This window comes from Nomascus leucogenys, chromosome 11 (assembly GCF_006542625.1).
Source record: "Nomascus leucogenys isolate Asia chromosome 11, Asia_NLE_v1, whole genome shotgun sequence".
Lineage (NCBI taxonomy): Eukaryota > Metazoa > Chordata > Mammalia > Primates > Hylobatidae > Nomascus > Nomascus leucogenys.
Window position 1 is genome coordinate 23,194,417 of NC_044391.1, and position 18,373 is coordinate 23,212,789.

An 18,373-nucleotide genomic window follows, 5' to 3' on the forward strand; every position below is an offset into this window, starting at 1 on the left:
TTAACTGAATCTAGGATAAGTCCCAGGTTTCTGGCCTGGGTGGCCAGGTAGATGGTGAGTCCATCAGCCTGAATAGGGACCCAGAAGGGTGCTACTTAGGATGATATTCAGAAAGATATTTGGGTCTGGGGCTCAAGAGAGTGGACCGAGTTGGGCATAGATGAGTTCCCTGCCTCCAGGATTACCTCCACAGCAGAGGAGACTGTTGAAGGAGATAGCATGTACAGGCTAGGTGCCGTAGGGCAGAACCTTTGAGGAAGGCAGAGGTGGGCAATCAGCGGAGAGGAGTGAGAGACGTGGAAGGAAAAGCAGGATACCACGATGTCACAGAAGTCAAGGTGGATATTTACAAGAAATAACGAATGGAGAAGCATACATGTACCCGAAGATGCCAAACAAGGTGAGGTCTTTAAAATATCCACTGCGGTAACACGATGGGAGCAAAAGGCTGCCTGCACAAAATTGAAGGGTTAATGACATCCAGAGTGAAGTCCTTAGTTACAGAAGAAAAGAGGCAGACGACAGAGCCAACTGAAGCTGCTCTCTCTGCCTACCATGCCTTTCCCACTTGCCTCTAACTCTGCCCAGAACCTCTGGCCCCTTTAAGGCTTCTTTGGAAAACAGAGGTTACAGATTGTGCTTGAAGGCATGGGGGCAGCAGACATGATGGAACCAGGATCTGGAGAGGATCAAAGTGGATGGAATCAAGCGCCCAGGTAGTGAGATTAGAAGACCACTGACTCCAAGGCTACAGACTCAGAAGTGAAGATGAGCACAGAAAAACATAGATTAATTTGCAAGTATATGTTGTAGAGATGCACTGATGGAATTCACATTCAAAAGTTTATTCACTTGATTAAAATACAAACCTAATATCATCATTAACAGGGGCAATCTCTGGTTTGTGGAGCCTAAAGCTTACATACTTTTTTTTTTTTTTGAGACAGAGTCTCGCTCTGTCGACCAGGCTGGAGTGCAGTGGTGCAATCTCCGCTCACTGCAAGCTCCGCCTCCCGGGTTCAGGCCATTCTCCTGCCTCAGCCTCCCGAGTAGCTGGCACTACAGGCGCCTGCAACCACACCCGGCTAATTTTTTGTATTTTTAGTAGAGACGGGGTTTCCCCGTGTTAGCCAGGATGGTCTTGATCTCCTAACCTCGTGATCTGCCCGCCTGGGCCTCCCAAAGTGCTGGGATTACAGGCGTGAGCCACCGCGCCCGGCCAAAAAAAATATGGAATGCTTCACGAATTTGCGTGTCATCCTTGCGCGGGGGCCATGCTAATCTTCCCTGTATCGTTCCAATTTTAGTACATGTGCTGCCGAAGTGAGTACCTTGCACACTTTTAAAAAGCCGACAAATACCACAAAATGCAGAAATAAAATCACAATATTTTGATTAATAAACGGACACCTCCACTAGGAAACTCACTTGCCCTGTGTTATTTTTGGGCACATACTCGTTGACTGTCTTTCATCTGACAGCAATTTTTGAAATATTTTCTATAGGAAGATAACATGGTTGATCAAAAATTATTTTTATCGACAGCTGTGATGCAGAAAACATGTCACTTAACTTGTGCTCACTGTTGGTGGTAGTGCTACATGTTTTAGCCATCATCAAATAGAATATTGATAAAATCTATTTTGGCTGATTCTTATAAGGCTGATTCTTTCCTTATAGAAGAAAAATTGCATGGTTATTTCTATCACTAAATATGTTGCATTATCAAGTATATTCTTTATTTTTTTTATTTTTTTTTGAGACAGAGTCTCACTCTGTCACCCAGGCTGGAGTGCAGTGGCATGATCTCGGCTCACTTCAACCTCTGCCTCCTGGGTTCAAGTGATTGTCCTGTCTTAGCCTCCCGAGTAGCTGGGATTACAGGTGTGCACCACCATGCCCGGCTAATTTTTGTATTTTTGGTAGAGACAGGATTTCGCCACGTTGGCCAGGCTGGTCTTGAATTCCTGACCTCAGATGATCCACCTGCCTCGGCCCCCTAATGTGCTGGGATTACAGGCATGAGCTACCATGCTCAGCCTCAAATATATTTTCTTCTTATGAAAAAACTTCCATCTTAACTAGGCATTGATGAGAATAGAAACATTTGCTATCAAGGTACATGTCTGTTGCCTTGAAGAATTCTCCTCAGACTAGCCTTTGGCTCAGTATGTTTCAAACCTTGTTTCTCCTCCACTACCCACAGACTTTGGTGTCAGAGACCATAGGACATGGTCATATTGTGAAATGACCTCTGAATCCCAGGTAAGTCAGCACAGTGCTGGTGGGAGTGAATTCCTGGAGGCCATTTCTACACTGGGGTAGCCAGGCATAACTATGTTAGGGGGTTTCTCAATCTGGGCACTTTTGGCATTTGGAGCTGGGTAATTCTCTACTGCAGGGGGCTGTCCTGTGTATTGCAGGATGTTTAATAGTATCCCTAGCCTTCCATCCACTGGATGCCAGTAGCAACATCCCTCTCCCCCATATTGTAACAACCCAAAATGTCTCCAGGCATCAATGAGTGTCCCCTGGGGGATAAAATCATCCCTAATTGAGAACCATTGATATATATGTAACCAGTGAACCCCATATAGCGCTTATAAAACCCAAATGAACTCAACATCCCCTTAGCCAGATCTCAAAAATGCCCATGGTCACTCCATTGCCACCTGACACGAGAACTGTGATGGGTGAGGTGGAAGGTTAATCAGCTGCATTTAAAATAGCTCACTTCCACAATTAAAAAAAAAAAGACCAGATGACCATATTGCTAGAGCCTCTCCCATAACCTTGGTATGTGATGGGGGCTGAAAGTGAGGAACTCTGAAGCTTAAAACTCACTAGACACAGGTAAATCCACTTCTGATCATAATTTTAGTCATAAGCAATGACATATTTTTAAAAATTCTCTTTTTATACTGCATAACTAATGATATGACATGCTTCATACACATACTGCAAATCTCAAGATGGGTAAAAATACATTTCAAATGACCTCATTAATCATTACAATATGACCTGCGGTTGAGTAATCAAAGCACAAAACAAGTATTCTCAATTCTCTAGATAAACATCACATGTTTTATGACAGGAATGTGTTATAAAAAGAGTATCTGTGTGTTACGTATGCAAGCAACTAAAATTTTAACATTTCATTTATCTGGTAAGATGAATGAAGACTTAGATGTAACTAGATTTCTCAGATTACTTACATTTCTCTCTGTAAGCTCTGCAAGTGTATTATTTTAATCATTTAAATTTTTTCTTGCTTGTGTCTTATTATCAATTGCCTTTTTCCTGCAGTTATGATCCCTATGTTTATCAGCCTGACTCCTTTTCTAGTTTCTGCTTCTAATATGGACCTATTACACTTCAAAATGAATTCAAACACATTTACCAGGTCCCCCACAGAGGGGCCTCAGACTACCTCCCTGATCTCAGCCCTGACCTCTCTCCTTCCTACTTACTCTGCCTCAGCTGCACTGACCTTCTTGCTTTCCTTGGACAGACCAAACTCCCTCCTACCTTGGGGCCTCTGAATTTGCTGCTCCCTGTGACTAGAATGCTCTCCTGAATCTTAGCATGCTCTGTCCCTCATCTCCTGTGCAAAAGACCTTCTTTGACCACCCTCCCCCTCTAAAATAGATCCCCAGTGTATCACACTCTATTGCACTGCTGGGCCCCAGAGATTTTATCTAATATATTAATTTTTTTATCATCCACCTTCCTGACAAGAATGAGGGGAGATTTTATATATCTCATTAATTTCTACACTCTCAGTTTGGTGCCTGGCCAGCAGAAACTATAGCAAAATTTGAAGAAATGTTAAATAAGAGTATGGATCTAAAGAAGAACTCGAGAGGTAGATGTAAGGCTTTAATGATGTGATAGCTACTTGGGTGCTCAGAGCCCTCCTCTCTCTTTTGTTCTTCTGTATTTCTATTTCTATTCCCTTGCTTCTTTACTTCTCTTTACCCCCACAGGCAACCACTATCCTAAGTCTCACGTTTTTCATTTCCTTCCTTAAAAAATGTTAGATTTATCTATAAATACACCTAAATAATATTTAGTTTTGCTTTATACATATTCCATATGCTTTATAACTTTCATTTTGTTTTATTCCCCTCAATATTGTTGCTAATATTCATCCATGTTATTGCCTGTAGCTATAGCTCATTCATTTTTTTATTTTCACTGCTGTATAATTCTATTGTGGGAATATACCAGTGTCAATTTAATCATTCTTTTGTATATGAACATTTGGGTTGTTTGGAGTGTTGGTATTACAAACAATGCTGCAGAGTATTCCTGAATACGGCTCTTGGCACACATGTGCAAGAATTTCTCTAAGGTATGTAACTTAAGGCATGGAATTGCAGGGTTTCATGGTATAAGCATGTTAAACTGTATAGTTAATGCCAAATTATTTTCTAAAGTAGAGTATCATTTTATGTTCCCTTCAACAGAGGATCAGTTTTAGGTGTTTCTTGAAAGAGCAAAGACTTGGTTTTAGAGAAATATTTAAAAAATCTAATCTAACATTCTTTGCCATTGAACTGGTGAGTTTTGTCCATTTACATTTACTGTGATTAAGAATCTATTTGGACATTTTTACCAATCTATGCACTCGACATTCTTTCTTGCATCTCAGGCATTCCCTTTGAGATTATTTTCTTTCTTTTTGAAGTACATCCTTTAGAAAATTCTTGGTGGTGGTAAACTCTCTTGGTTTTTGCTTCTATGAAAATTTCTTTACCTCATTAGTATACTGTGTACTTAGAATTCCATATATACACAAAATAGTAACAAAATACCCAGAATATCCAAAGTATTTTTACTATGATGTCCTTCAGGCACCAAGAGAGGAAGCATATAACAAGTAGTTGTTCACCAAGTGACCAACCTTCTCCTAGGTTTTGGGTCCATGCTAAGGCATGCTTAGCAAACACAAATCATTGTTCCTGGTCTCAAAGAGCTTTGAGCAGCATTAAAAAAAATTGGAAATCACATGAAACCTAAGTAGAGAGTGAAAGGTTTCATGTAAAGGATGAACTGGGTGGCTTAGGAAGTGCTGTGGGCGTTCAGAGCAGGAAGCATCCAAAGAAAGGTAGATCCCAGTCAGGTCATGTTGCAGAAGCTCCTGAATTACATTTCTATACAACACTACTTATGTGGCCAAACCACACCTTTACCTTGAATCTGAAAAAAGCCAGGGTACGTTTTCTTTGGAGATGGTACTGTGGCTTAACTGAATCCTGAATTGGGCACTAGATAGATAAAAGCAATATTAAGACAAATGTTCTTAAAGACTAAATTAGAGAATAAGCAACTGTATGAAATGCTAAATACAAATTTCCAGAATTGCAGGTTGAATGTGCTACTCAGTTATTAGTCTCGGTACCAACTCCTTTTCTGAATAGGGGGCATTCCTGCATGGCTTTGTAAAACAAAACAAGACACTGCAGGTTATACAAGGGCTGGGCTGAAAGCCTCAGGAATTTCTTTTAACTTTTTTGAAAGGTTAATAGCTGAAAGAGTTCTTATATGACACATCTTAAGTAGACTATGTGAAAGAAGTGTATGTTATCTGTGACATTAATTCCTAATCCATAGTACAATGAGTCACTTATTCACTGGAGAATAATCTAACCTATTTGGGAAATGAACCTTTCTGAATATTAACTACCAGCTATTCCCAAGAGAAAGTGATCGGTGGAATACAAAATGGCTCAGTACAGAAATAACATTAAAATGCTCATTTTGGCCAGAGTGGTGGCTCACACCTGTAATCCCAGAACTTTGGGAGGCCAAAGCGGGAGGATGGCCTTCAGCCCAGGAGGCTGAGACTGCACAGTGAGCTGTGTTTGTACCACTGCATTCCAGCTTGGACAAAACAGTGAGACCCTGTCTTTTTAAAAAAGCTAATTTTGACTACAGTAGGGAAAGAAATTTACTTTCATAATTAATGAGCTGTTACTTTCCAGTCATCAACCTTCCACTCTATAGAGATTAAATACACAAAATGTTCTTCATGAAAAACAATTTTCTTGTCTTTGTAGAATTTGTCCTGTGGGTGGTAAAGAAGAAAAGCACAACCATGAAGGTCTCTGCTACAGGGCCACAACTCAATTTTTCTGTGCCATCCTCAACTACTTGGCTAGTGGTTGAAAGTAAGCAAGGAACAAAGACTGAAGAAACAGCACTGGATTTCTGGGACTCTGAGATGTCACACTGAGATATGGTGCCTGAAAGCAAAGCAATTAATACTGCCTATACAGTCCATTCACAATAACACACTCATCCATTCTTAGACTCTCAGTGAAAATTCTGCAACTGTCTGGATTTGTGCATTCAATTTCCTGTATTTGAAGAATAGATACGTATGTAGCCTTGGAAAAAATATATTTTATTTTTCCCCAGACTTCAACATTGTTTAAATAACTGATAATGGAAAGATTTCTTCAATATACTCATTTCAGGAATACCAGAAACACTCTCTCTTTTGAGAAATAATAATGAAAAAAGAGAGAATGGTCTCCCTAAGATGTTAGTAATCTAAACTTTAGTAAAAGTGATTTCTAAGTAACTGATTAACAGTAATAAAATGGTTTCATTGGTTTATATTCATTTCTTTACCTGTCTTCATATTCAGGTTCAAAGATGAGTATTACTATTACACAATTTAATTATAGGACTTTACTTTTTCACATATTAACTCATTTAATTCCCACAACAATCCTATTAAGATAGGTACTGTCATTTTCTCTATTTTAGCAGAGAAGAAACCCAGGATACAGAGAGGCTAAAGAATTTATTTAAGGTCACACAGCTTGTTAAGTTGCAAAATAATTTTGTATAAAAGATCTGGTTCCAGAATATGTCCCTTTAACCACGTACTGTGGTATTATACTATGTATAATAGCTGTTATACTGCTTTTTGAAGGAAGCAACATTTTTCAAAAAAATTATCTCTTTGTCTATACTTGAAAATAGTAGGAGAGAAAAAGTAATATTCCAGGAACACTTGAATCAATTCAAGACTTCAAAAACAATGTTGCCAAGAAGGAAGTGAGAAACGAGGGAAGAAATTCTAAAACAAGATCAATGGAGTCACTGTTTAAAGAAAAGAAAGGACCTATTCTCTTGGAAGGGTGTGAACTATTTATTCACAAATACCTGATGAGATATAGAAAACGTGCGTGCATGTGCACACACACACACTCACAGTCTCTTTCTCTCTCACACGATAAATAAATGTAGTATTAGAAAGAATGCTAGGTACATAGTGTTTTAAATTCTGCTGTCTTCCCAGATTCTTCCAACTTAACAATCTCTGGCCTCAAGAACATGACACTATTCTCTTAAGAGAAACAGCCATTATCAAGTGTATGATATTATGGGCAGCAGATGAGCAGATGGAGGAAGACACACAGTGGTGATGATGAAATTTTTAGGCATATTTAGTTGTTTAAAAAATCCTCAAACTGAACAGACTCTTACTAGATTATATCCAATATCTAATTTCTAAACTTGTTATTCTTTAGGAATAGTGAGGGAAGAAGGGTGAATGAAGGTAATTAGCCCCAAGGAGAGAAAAATCTAAAAAGGGCTGAAAAAAAATTTGACGCTTTTCTTTACTAATTTACAACTTTCTTTGAAACCCCAGTTTGATTATCTGACTTTTGAAATTGAGAAACTAATCTGTGTTACCATTTTTGAGAAATGAATGGATGAGGTGAACCAAGAATGGAGAATGGAGATAAACCAAGACCACACAAATTTGACTATAGTGAGTATATATTACTTCTATAATAGACATAAACAGCTTCAAAGTGCATCATCATTACCAATTGCTATTTGGTGAGCATAATCTATGTGATGCCCGTTTCTTCCCTCAAGGTGCTTGTTGTCTAAGGAAAAGAGTAAATTATGGTATTTTGTGGCTGTTTACGTTACATAACCCTCATTAGGGTTTAGTCATATAATGACCACAAGTGAGGTATACAATTTGCCAACTTTAGCAAAATCTGGATTATGTGGAGGAAAAAGGAGAAAGAGAAAGATAGGTGGCTAATTAATTAGAACATAACCATGTCACTGGCACTTTAGGCCCAATAAAGTAAAACATCTATCATTTAAGTCCTGATAAAAAGAAATATATTTTTTAAAAGGCTCTGTTTGTAAAAGAAAAAAAAGTCATTTTATGATAGATTCATCTGAATTACAATTGGGATTAACATTAAACCACTAGAAAATTTCTGATTTATACAACTACTAGTGAGATGTCGTATAGAGATTCTTCATTATAAAATTTGTTCCGTTTTGAATAAAAATGTTAATCATACCAGGAGAAATTACTATACATATTCAATACCACTGCCAGTAAAAATAGTAGTGATTACATCAGTAGTGGCTACTATGTTCTGAGCATGTGTCAGGACACATCCACAACAGTACAGTATGAGGGCAATTATGACCAGAGATACTTATTTGATTTAAATAAATATATTTTTATTTCTTATTTATCTCATAAAGTAAATTTCATATCAGATTTTGACATGAACATATTTTCCCCGTGTCTACATTTAACAGCCTGCAGTTTCTGTCCCATCTCATTCTTGCTCTCATGTAGTCCCTCGTCACACATCTTTCTTAAAACAGCCTCCACGCTGGTTTCCCTGCCATCAATTTCTTAATTCACACCAAATTCTCCCTACCAATCCACTCATCACATTGTAGTAGACTGTTTTTTTTTTAGGGTAAAAAAGGTTTTAAAGCACCCTGCTCAACAACCCACATACTTCTTGCTGCTTTGCCATTGTGTGTGTGAACATGAGCTGATGTTTCTCAACCCCATACCTAGAACACACCTTTCCCTGTGCTTTGCCAGGCAAACTCCTCCTCACTTGTAAGCCTGCCTCAAAAATTAGCTCCTCTGAGAAGCCTTCCCTGACTCTCCTAGATCTAACAATGCTTGTCTCCTAGATTCATCAGGGTTTATCTGGCTAGGTAAGAGTTGTAGAGGCAACTTCAGATTTACATATACATATATGTAACTAAAAGAACATACACATATATACATATATGTATTTTATTTATGCATCCAAATACTGAATATTACTTTTAATCATATGAATATATTAATAATGAACATACTATTTAAGTAATATAAATTACATAAATAATATTAATGAAATTCACATCTTTTTAAAAGTTCTTAGTTTAGCATAATTTTTCTTACCGCCTCACTGTTTTTAAAAGCAATCCTTAGCTTCCTGAATTTGCATGAGAAGAATGTTACCTGCTGATTGCTGGTGGATGGCTCATACTCAAAAAGTGTTTGCTGATTGCTATTATTAAGGAATCTAAGGAATCATAGTCCTGGTGGGGTGTGGTAAGCAATCATTCTTAGTCTAATCAACATTTCCATGAAACTCTAAAGCTTTCTGCTTTCAACATATGTGGAGCACGTAAGGAAAAAAGCACTGTGCTTTATAAAACATTTTATTAGAGATTGGTGAATATATCAGTGCACCTCTGAAAGAAACCAACAGCAGATGTTCTGCCTATACGGTAGCCCTGCTGCCTTGGTGGGGGTGTATCTCTAGATTAATGAAGGGCCTGTACATTCGTTGTTCACCCAACAGCCATCCCCTGCTTTCCTGGCTAGCATAACCTGATTTTCTTTTGGGTAGCAATATGCTTATCTACAGACTGATTGGTCGACGGGTAGGTATGGGATTCAATTATGAGTGATGAAACCTAAAGTGGAAGTTTGAAAAGAGCTTTTGGAAAAGATTGTCTTCCCTGATTAAAGAGACAATAAAACCCTTTTTGGCCCCTGCTTCCTCACCTACTGCTTAGAATACTGTTGTATGTGATATAATGCTTTTGAAGTTGTGGCAGCCATCTTGAGGCCCTGAGAGATGACACAATCAACTAACCAAAGAAGAAGGAATGGAATTTTCCCAATATTTGGTTATCGGAACCAAGATGATACCATCAAGCAACAGCACCAATTGCAGAATTATCTATCTCCAGACTTCTTATATCAGATTTAAACATTATTATTATTCAAGACACTTTGATTGGATATCTTGTACTTGTAACTAAATATATGATGTTATAAATGGGTCCAGAAAAAAATCTGAAGATTCTAGCTTTGGTGATTACCAGTAATGAAGTTAAACAAAGGAAACCAAAGCAGAATTGCCTAGGAAAGGAGAAGCTGATGAGTGATCTTTTTGTTACGATCTGTTTCTATTGCTGTGAAACACCAGATGGAGAGGTGGGGAAAAGTAGAGATGAAGGCTGATACTCAGAGGAGACCCGGGCAGATGGATGACTTGGACATCTCTGCACGGAGATGAAAGTTACAGCCATGGACCTGACTCAGACACAGAAAGGGCTGAAGTCAGAACATGCTGGATGCTTTTTTAGAGGACAGGAAGAGCAGAAAGCGCCAGCAAAGGCAATGGCCAGAGGCACTCAGGAGAGACAAAGCAGTGAGCTCTCTCACATTCAGTTAAGGAGTGCAGGAGTGGGAGTTGAAACCCTTTTGGAGAACAATTTGGCATTATCAAATTTTTCAATGTGCATTCTTTGTCCTTTGTCCTGGTAGTACCATTTCTTAAATAATTATCCTAAAAAAAATTAGTATTTCAGTGAAAAAACATAAGCCCAAAGATGTTCACTGCAGCCAAAAAATGAGAAACTACCCAAGTGTTCATCCTGGGAGACTGGGTAAAAATATTATGTAAATTTACACAGTGAAAGTAAGAAAAAGAATAACAGGCTAATATATGTTAGATATGGACAAAATGCCTAGGATAAATTAATGGACACAAGTAAACAAGAAATCCCAAACAAACAGAAAACCTGTATGTATACTATTATAGGCACATCCACATCCACCCTCACGCACACCCATACTGAGGGTTGTATACAAGTAGAAAAAAGTATAAAAGTTCATTTAACAAACTGTTAATAGTGGCTTTTTTTCTGGAAGGAAGGATCATTGAGGATTTTCCCTTTTCATTTTTTTACCCACCTGGAATGTTCAATTTTTAAAAAAATTTTTAAATTTTTTTTATTTTTTATTTTAAGATAGAGTGTCTATCTGTCACCCAGGCTGGAGTGCAGTGGCGTGATCTCTCAGCTCACTGCAACCTCTACCTCCTGGGCTCAAGTGATCTTCCCACCTCAGCCTCCCAAGTAACTGGGACTATAGGCACATGCCACCATGCCTGGCTAATTTTTTTATTTTTTGTAGAGACAAGGTTTTATCATGTTGCCCAGGTTGTTCTCAAACTCCTGGGTGCAAGCAATCTGCCCATCTCAGCCTCCCAAAGTGGTGGAATTACATGCGTTAACCACCACCACACTGGTGGAATGTTCAAATTTTAAAATAATTTTAGTAATGAAAGAATGCAGATAAAAAAACTGAAGAAAGAACCGTGACACTTTGGGAGGCCGAGGCAGGCAGATCACGAGGTCAGGAGATCGAGACCATCTTGGTTAACATGGTGAAACCCCGTCTCTACTAAAAATACAAAAAATTAGTCAGGCGTGGTGGTGGGCACCTGTAGTCACAGCTACTCGGGAGGCTGAGGCAGGAGAATGGCCTGAACCCAGGAGGCGGAGCTTGCAGTGAGCCGAGATAGCGCCACTGCAGTCTGGCCTGGGCGAAAGAGCAAGACTCTGTCTCAAAAAAAAAAAAAGAACCAAAAAAAACAAAACAAAAAAACCGTGAGAGTTTAAGGGAGTGGGGACTCGCATATACAAATGTTACAAAGTGAATGTGGAAGAACCTGCAAAAAATGCCACTGGATTTGGTGAACGCTATCTTATAAATGGGGCTATTTCTCTCTAAAAAATTGTCTCCTGAGACCAAATTTCTAAAAACAAAATTACTGAGTAAATGCATGTGAATTAAAAATAAAGCAATTGATGAATATCTTGTTTTTCTAAAATAGTATGGGACTAACAATACTTGAGAACTATAATCAACTACCGAAAAAATTTGATGCCTTTAAAAACAGGAGTACAAAAATTACAAATGATGAAGCTGATGGAAAATACAAATTGTACTGTGCATATAGCAGCAGCAACATGACCTTTAAACGCAGTTTTTCAGCCCCACATCCTAAAACCAAGAAGTCCTTATAGAAATAAAGATAGAACAATAAATACAAAGAAAAGATAAAGACAAGATTTTATTTCAACTTGTGTAAAATCGCTGAGGTCACTCTTGAAAGCTTTTCTTACTTTAAATGGACTATTCAATCTTGTCAAAATCTTAAATATTGTGCTACATTTTTAACATCTACTTGCCAATAAAAGGCATGACAGTGGACAGTTTGGGTATAAGAACATGTGAGTTTCTCTTTTCTCTAGATATTAATCCTATTTATTTATGTATTTGAGATGGAGTCTCACTCTGTCGCCCAGGCTGGAGTGCAGCGGTGTGATCTTGGCTCACTGCAACCTCCGCCTCCTGGGTTCAAGCGATTCTCCTGCCTCAGCCTCCCTGCCCCAGCCTGTAGCTGGGACTACAGGAATGCGCCACCACGCCTGGCTAATTTTTGTATTTTTTTTAGTAGAGATGGGGTTTCACCATATTGGCCAGGCTGCTCTCGAACTCCTGACCTCACGATCTGCCTGCTTCAGCCTCCCAAAGTTCTAGGATTACAGGTGTGAGCCACTGTGCCCGGTTGACATTAACACTTTACAATTCACAATGGGCTATCTGTGGCTTTTCCTAATACAGTATTTTTGAATGTATATCAAGTAAAAACTACAGTGGCCAGACAGTGTAAGTAGTTTTACATAATATACATAAACCTGTAAAGTCTTTTAAAATGCATCTTAATCTAGTAAATCATATTTTAAATGCATAGGCAGCTTTTGAAAAACTTTGCCAAAGCCCATATGCAAATTACTTGATTTTACATATTTGATTTTTTAAAACATTTATGCAGTTTTATTAAAGCTATATTGGTTTTTTGAACCCAAGATTTGGTTTCTATTATAACTCCATTAAAAATGTTCCCTGACTTAAATTAATATTGATAAATTAGTCATTTAACATTAAAAGTGGTTATGATTAGAACGAGTATCACTGATTAAGCTTCCATTTACTCTGTTTCTCTGTACTGAAAGCTGAAGAAATATAACTTTAAATACCAAGTCAATTTGTTTTAAGTCCTCAAAATTCAAAAAAAGCAAAAAAAAAAAAAAAAGAACTAGTATCACTGAGATCTTGTGCATTCTTGACAATATCCAACCAGCTGACTAAGTCATGTATTTGTATAAAATGCAGTAACTGGTTTTCCAGAATATCTTCTAAATATAAACACAAGATTTTAGCAATGAAAGTGACTAGCAAAATAAGTTTAATTCTTGGTGTTTAAATTTCAAGATGGATGCAGATACAAACCACAATGGCACCTTTCAGGGAAGTCAATATTTAAAGAACAGCATCCCTTCTCAACCTCAGTCCTCCTCTATCTCCTCTACTCAGGAGAGTAAACCTCCTATTTTACCACCCACATATACTCTATAAACACTCACTAAGCAGCTACCATGTGCCTGCGTGTTGTTACCTAAAGTGCTGAAATGGCTATTTTGCAATGTTAGTCTTTTAAAAATAGAAGACAGAAGTCAAACAAATGGGGATACTACCATATGAGAACTACTATATTACAGGCAAATAAAAAGTGCACGGGAGGGTAGGTACTTAACTTTATCCTGGGGAGTTGGGCAGACTTCAGAGGTGGCATCTGAGTCTTGAAGAATGAGTAGGAGATTGTTAGGCGGGGAATGGGAAAGGCAGTCTAAGCAGAGAGAATGTTTAATGACACGGAAGCATAAAATCTAATGGCATGATTTTTCAAGAAGGAGCAAAAAGGTCTGGATGGCAAGATCATAGGGTTTGTGGAGATGGGTTTGGTGTGGGTGGGAAAGCAAGAATGGAGAGAAAGGTTAGGAACAGTTGCCTGCTGCATTCCAGAGCTCAGAGTATACAAACTTGAGTGTGTGGGCAATGGGGAGTCACTGGGAATTTTTACTCCTTCACCTCCCCAAGCGGGCTTGTTTCCCACAGTGGTCCATGCTGTATCGCTGTTCGCACAGCTCCCTTCTACGTGCCAGTCTTGTCTTTCCAGGAAAAAGAAAATCTGCTTTTCTGACTAACTGTAATCTTGATCTTTCATTCATTCTGCAAAAATGGGATTTTATAGACAGGTAAGGACATTCTCATGAATATATGTGAAGACCATCATTTCAGGAATTTATTTCACATTCTTGATAGTAACTTTTAAATGCTTTACTTCATAAAAGTTTTACAGTTTTTTTTTCTTTTTCTAATCTGCTTTTTCTAAACTAGTAAAAGCTAGTTTTCTGGAACTAGGTTACAGACAGACTTTGGCCCATTTAACAAGGTCAGACTGTTTATTCTTGACAGAATTCTTTCCCACTGTAAAAAGGTACTTTTAAATGCCACATTCCAAAACCAGTGCCAGTAAGCCACTGAAGCATATTTTCCCACAAGAACTGATACCATGTGCAGTCCCTACCTCACTGAAATCATCCAGCGTTACATAAGGTGCAGATAGTATTTAACGTCACCATGAAATCTATCAACTGAAATATGCCAGCCATGTATTTATAAAACACTTCCATACATTTCAAAGCATTGGTAACATTTAAAAAGGTAATTATTAAAAATAGAAATGGGAAAAAAGAAAGGGAAGGACAGCGCTAGAAATTTTTTAAAAAGAATTTAAGACAGAAGAGGAAAATAAATCTTGTAACTTTATATCAGTATCCAAACCTGAAGTAGTAGAGCTTTTTCTCCCTTATTTTGGGGTTTTTATGGTTGAGCTGTTAAATTTACAGCCTCATTTTTAGATTCTGCCAGCCTTCAAAATAAATATATGAGCAGCACTAAAGTAAATTCTCCTACACTTTCCCCTTTCCTCTTTTGGATGCTTCCCTGAGATTTGAAGGTAGATTATTCCTCCACAGCCAACAGTAAAGTTCAACATTCAAATTTATGAAGGATTTAAAAATCATCAGTATCCTTGTAGATAGATGCTGGGTGCAACAATGTCACTCACCCTGGGTTTCAATCCCTAGAGAGGAGGAAAGCAGAAAGCAGGAGCAATAAGAGGAATGGTTCAGCAGCCAAAAGACTGTCATTTAGAAATGCATTGGGAAGATTAGCAATAAAGTCAATAAATGCATCAGAAAATCCGGCACTACAAAGTAATCATATAAAAGTCTGAGCTCAACTTTTGGAGAGACCTATACAGATAACAGGAACACAAATTTAATCTTCTCAAGGACCCAAATGGACTAGATAAAATGACTAAGGGAAACTACAATGCAGACATTTTCAACCCCTTTTTGGGACACTATGGTTTCTCCAAAGATCCCAAGGGATCTTAGTTTTAAAATAAAAGCATAACATACAGAACATCTAAGTGCACAAGTCAGGAGATCTGGCAAGGTTTGTGATCTCAAATAAAGAGGGATGGAGCACAATAATTATCTGAAGGTTATGAATGGCTGCCCAGACAGACATTCAAAGTGTAAATGTTACTCCCTCAGAGCTCAAGTTATTATCAAGGAGTGACGCAGGCAATTGGGAAGATTAGCTGAAAGTTGTGTCTAAAACAAATTAAAAAAAATTTTTTTGGATGCTTATAATTGATGATGCAATGACACAAGCAGCAACATGGAGAATGCAGAGTAGGAAATCCATTCATTGATTTATTTGTGAAAGCAGGGAGTTGTGAAAGCAATTAAGTTCAAAGAATAGTAAAAAACTGATAAAGAATATGTGCTTATGTTATATGCTTACCACTCTGGGTAGAAGTGATGGAAGGACAGAAAGGTAGGTTGGAGCTGAATTAAAAAAAACTTTGTATGTCATGCTGTAGAGTTGCAATTCATTCTCTAGGCACTAGAGAATCATAAGGATTCATTCATTCATTCACCATGTACTCAAGTGCCCACCTCGTGCAAGGAAGGCACTGTGGGAAATGCTAAAATACATAACGTATTATTTGGACTGAGTGAATAAAAATGGATATGGCCAATGTTACAGAATTTGAGAAACATTATCTTGACTCAGAAACCTACACTATGATATTATCAAAGCCTAAGCAAAGTAAAGATATTGTCACCTCTCCTTTCCTTACAAGGAAGCAGTGACAGCTCTAAAATACAAGCAGCTCACATGTCCAAAGAATTAAAGAGGACACAAAAATCCAAGTTATTGAAATGTTGCTTTATATTCAATTCCAAGGACCATGTCTCATACTCCTTTGAGTATGAATATAACATTTGCGTTGAGTTAAGCAAATTTAGGGGAGATGGAATTATCTCATTAAATAGAACTCTTCAGACAAGCCCCTAAACCAGCACAGGGGCATATTCCCAAAAATGTTAAATGTAGGAGGCAAAATGTTTTTTCATCTTCTGGATCCCTGAGAAGCCCTTTACTTGCAAAACCTTTCTGAAGCATATGGTCTCATTAATCTTAAGACAACGCTTAGTCTTTATATCCAATTTGGCCTCAGGCTTTTGAGATTTTGAATGGCATCATATAGGGTGTCCATATGAAAAACAGGCCCAGGCATGGTAGCTCATGTCTGTAATCTCAGCACTTTGGGAGGCTGAGACAAGAGGATTGCTTGAGGTCAGGAGTTTGAGATCAGCCTGGGCAACATAATGAGACCCCCATCTCTAAAAAAAAAAAGAAGGTAGCTGGGCATGGTGGTGTGCACCTGTAGTCCTACTACTTGGGAGGCTGAGGCAGGAGGATGGCTTGAGCCCAAGAGTTGGAGGCTGCAGTAAGCTATGACTGTGTCATTGCACTCTAGCCTGGACGACACAGCAAGACCTGGTCAAGGAAAGGAAAGGGGAAAGTAAAGGGAAAGGGGAAGGAGAAGCGGAAAGGAAAGGAAAAAGGCAGGAAGGGAGGGAGGGAGGGAGGAGGGAAGGAAGGAAGGAAAGGAAAGGAAAGAAGAAAGAGAAAAAGAAAGAAAGAAAAAAAGAGAAAGAAAAGAAAGAGAAAAGAAAAAGAAAAGAAAAGAAAGGAAAAGAAAAAAAAGAAAAGAAAAGAAAGACAGACAACCAGACTCTCTCTGTGTCATACCCTGGTAGATGCTGGCTGAACAAATGTAGGAGGAAAGCAAGGAACTTCTGGCTCTTTCTCCGAGTAAAACATCCTCCAGGCAGTAGCATTACAGTTGAACTGTTTTTGTTCAGAACTAATTCGCCAACAGTGACCACTTATGAAGGAGCTAGAATTAGGTGAGTCAAATGAATGACTATCTTTTATAAACAAGGGAATCAGTCATTTGATTCACTTCGCAAATCCACTTGGTGCAATTAGATAGCCACATGCATGCACACGCACCAACAGCAGCTTTCTGTGCAGTATGGAATACATTGTCTTTCTACATGGCAGAAATTCTCACAGTGGTCATCGATATTTGCCTTCACCGTGGAGGCAGAGTTAACCTATCAGATGGTAACTCAAATGTGTTTTATTACCACTGAGAATGCGCAATGGAGAATCTGGATGGGTTTTCATGTTTGTTTTGGCTCTGGCATTTTCCATGTACCCAGCCCTGGGAATCCTAAAGAAAACGTGTCCTGTTCCCAGCTCTGTGCACTGCCCCCATTGTGTTCCACTTCCCTCACTGGTGAAAGTGAAAACGAAACCGGCACAAACACTCCATTGTTAACTATGAAATATGTACTGGCAACTGGATGTTTTAACAAAACAGACCTGGTTGTGTCACGGCAAGATGTTGAGCGGGGAAGGAGTCACAGGAGCTCTTCCTGCTTCAGAGGTGTGTCCTGCACTTTCGCTGAGGTGCCGAGGCGACGGGGCTTTGGGTTTTTTCCATTATACTCATGTAATGTTCTTGGTTTGATTTATTCAGTATGCACTGGCAGCTTTTGGAGGCTTCTGTGTGAGCTACTCGGCTGCCCAAGCCGAGGCACAAACCCTGCCAGGTCTCCATAGTAAATACAACACGCACGAAGAGGAAACAAGCATAAACAATTTATTTTCTCCTGTAAAAGATGACATTGTTCTCCGATCTCTGGTCCTGCTTCACTTCGTCACTTGGTGGTGCCAACTGGGTGCCGTGGAATGAGTTATTCCAAACACACACGCACACACACACCCCAAGCACGAATTGCATGACGCGCACATTCACAGGGCCCACATCCAGACGTGTTCAAGAGGAGGATGCTGGTGACCTCTTTAAGCATCCCACATTTTGACCTGGGTAAGGAGGGAGGGCTTCCCTGGCCCTTAGCCTAGGCAGGTTCTTGAGCCTTATCATAT

The 18,373-nt window shown here is 38.8% G+C and overlaps 1 protein-coding gene and 1 non-coding gene across 2 annotated transcripts in view; both read right to left on the minus strand.

The window, feature by feature from the left end:
• Window positions 1-18,373, minus strand: part of CDK6 (cyclin dependent kinase 6) — a 240,859-nt gene that overhangs the window by 97,186 nt on the left and 125,300 nt on the right. The window lies entirely within an intron of this gene.
• LOC115837466 lies at window positions 1,225-1,331 on the minus strand. The gene has a single exon (XR_004032498.1). It is a non-coding gene; the product is annotated as a U6 spliceosomal RNA (small nuclear RNA).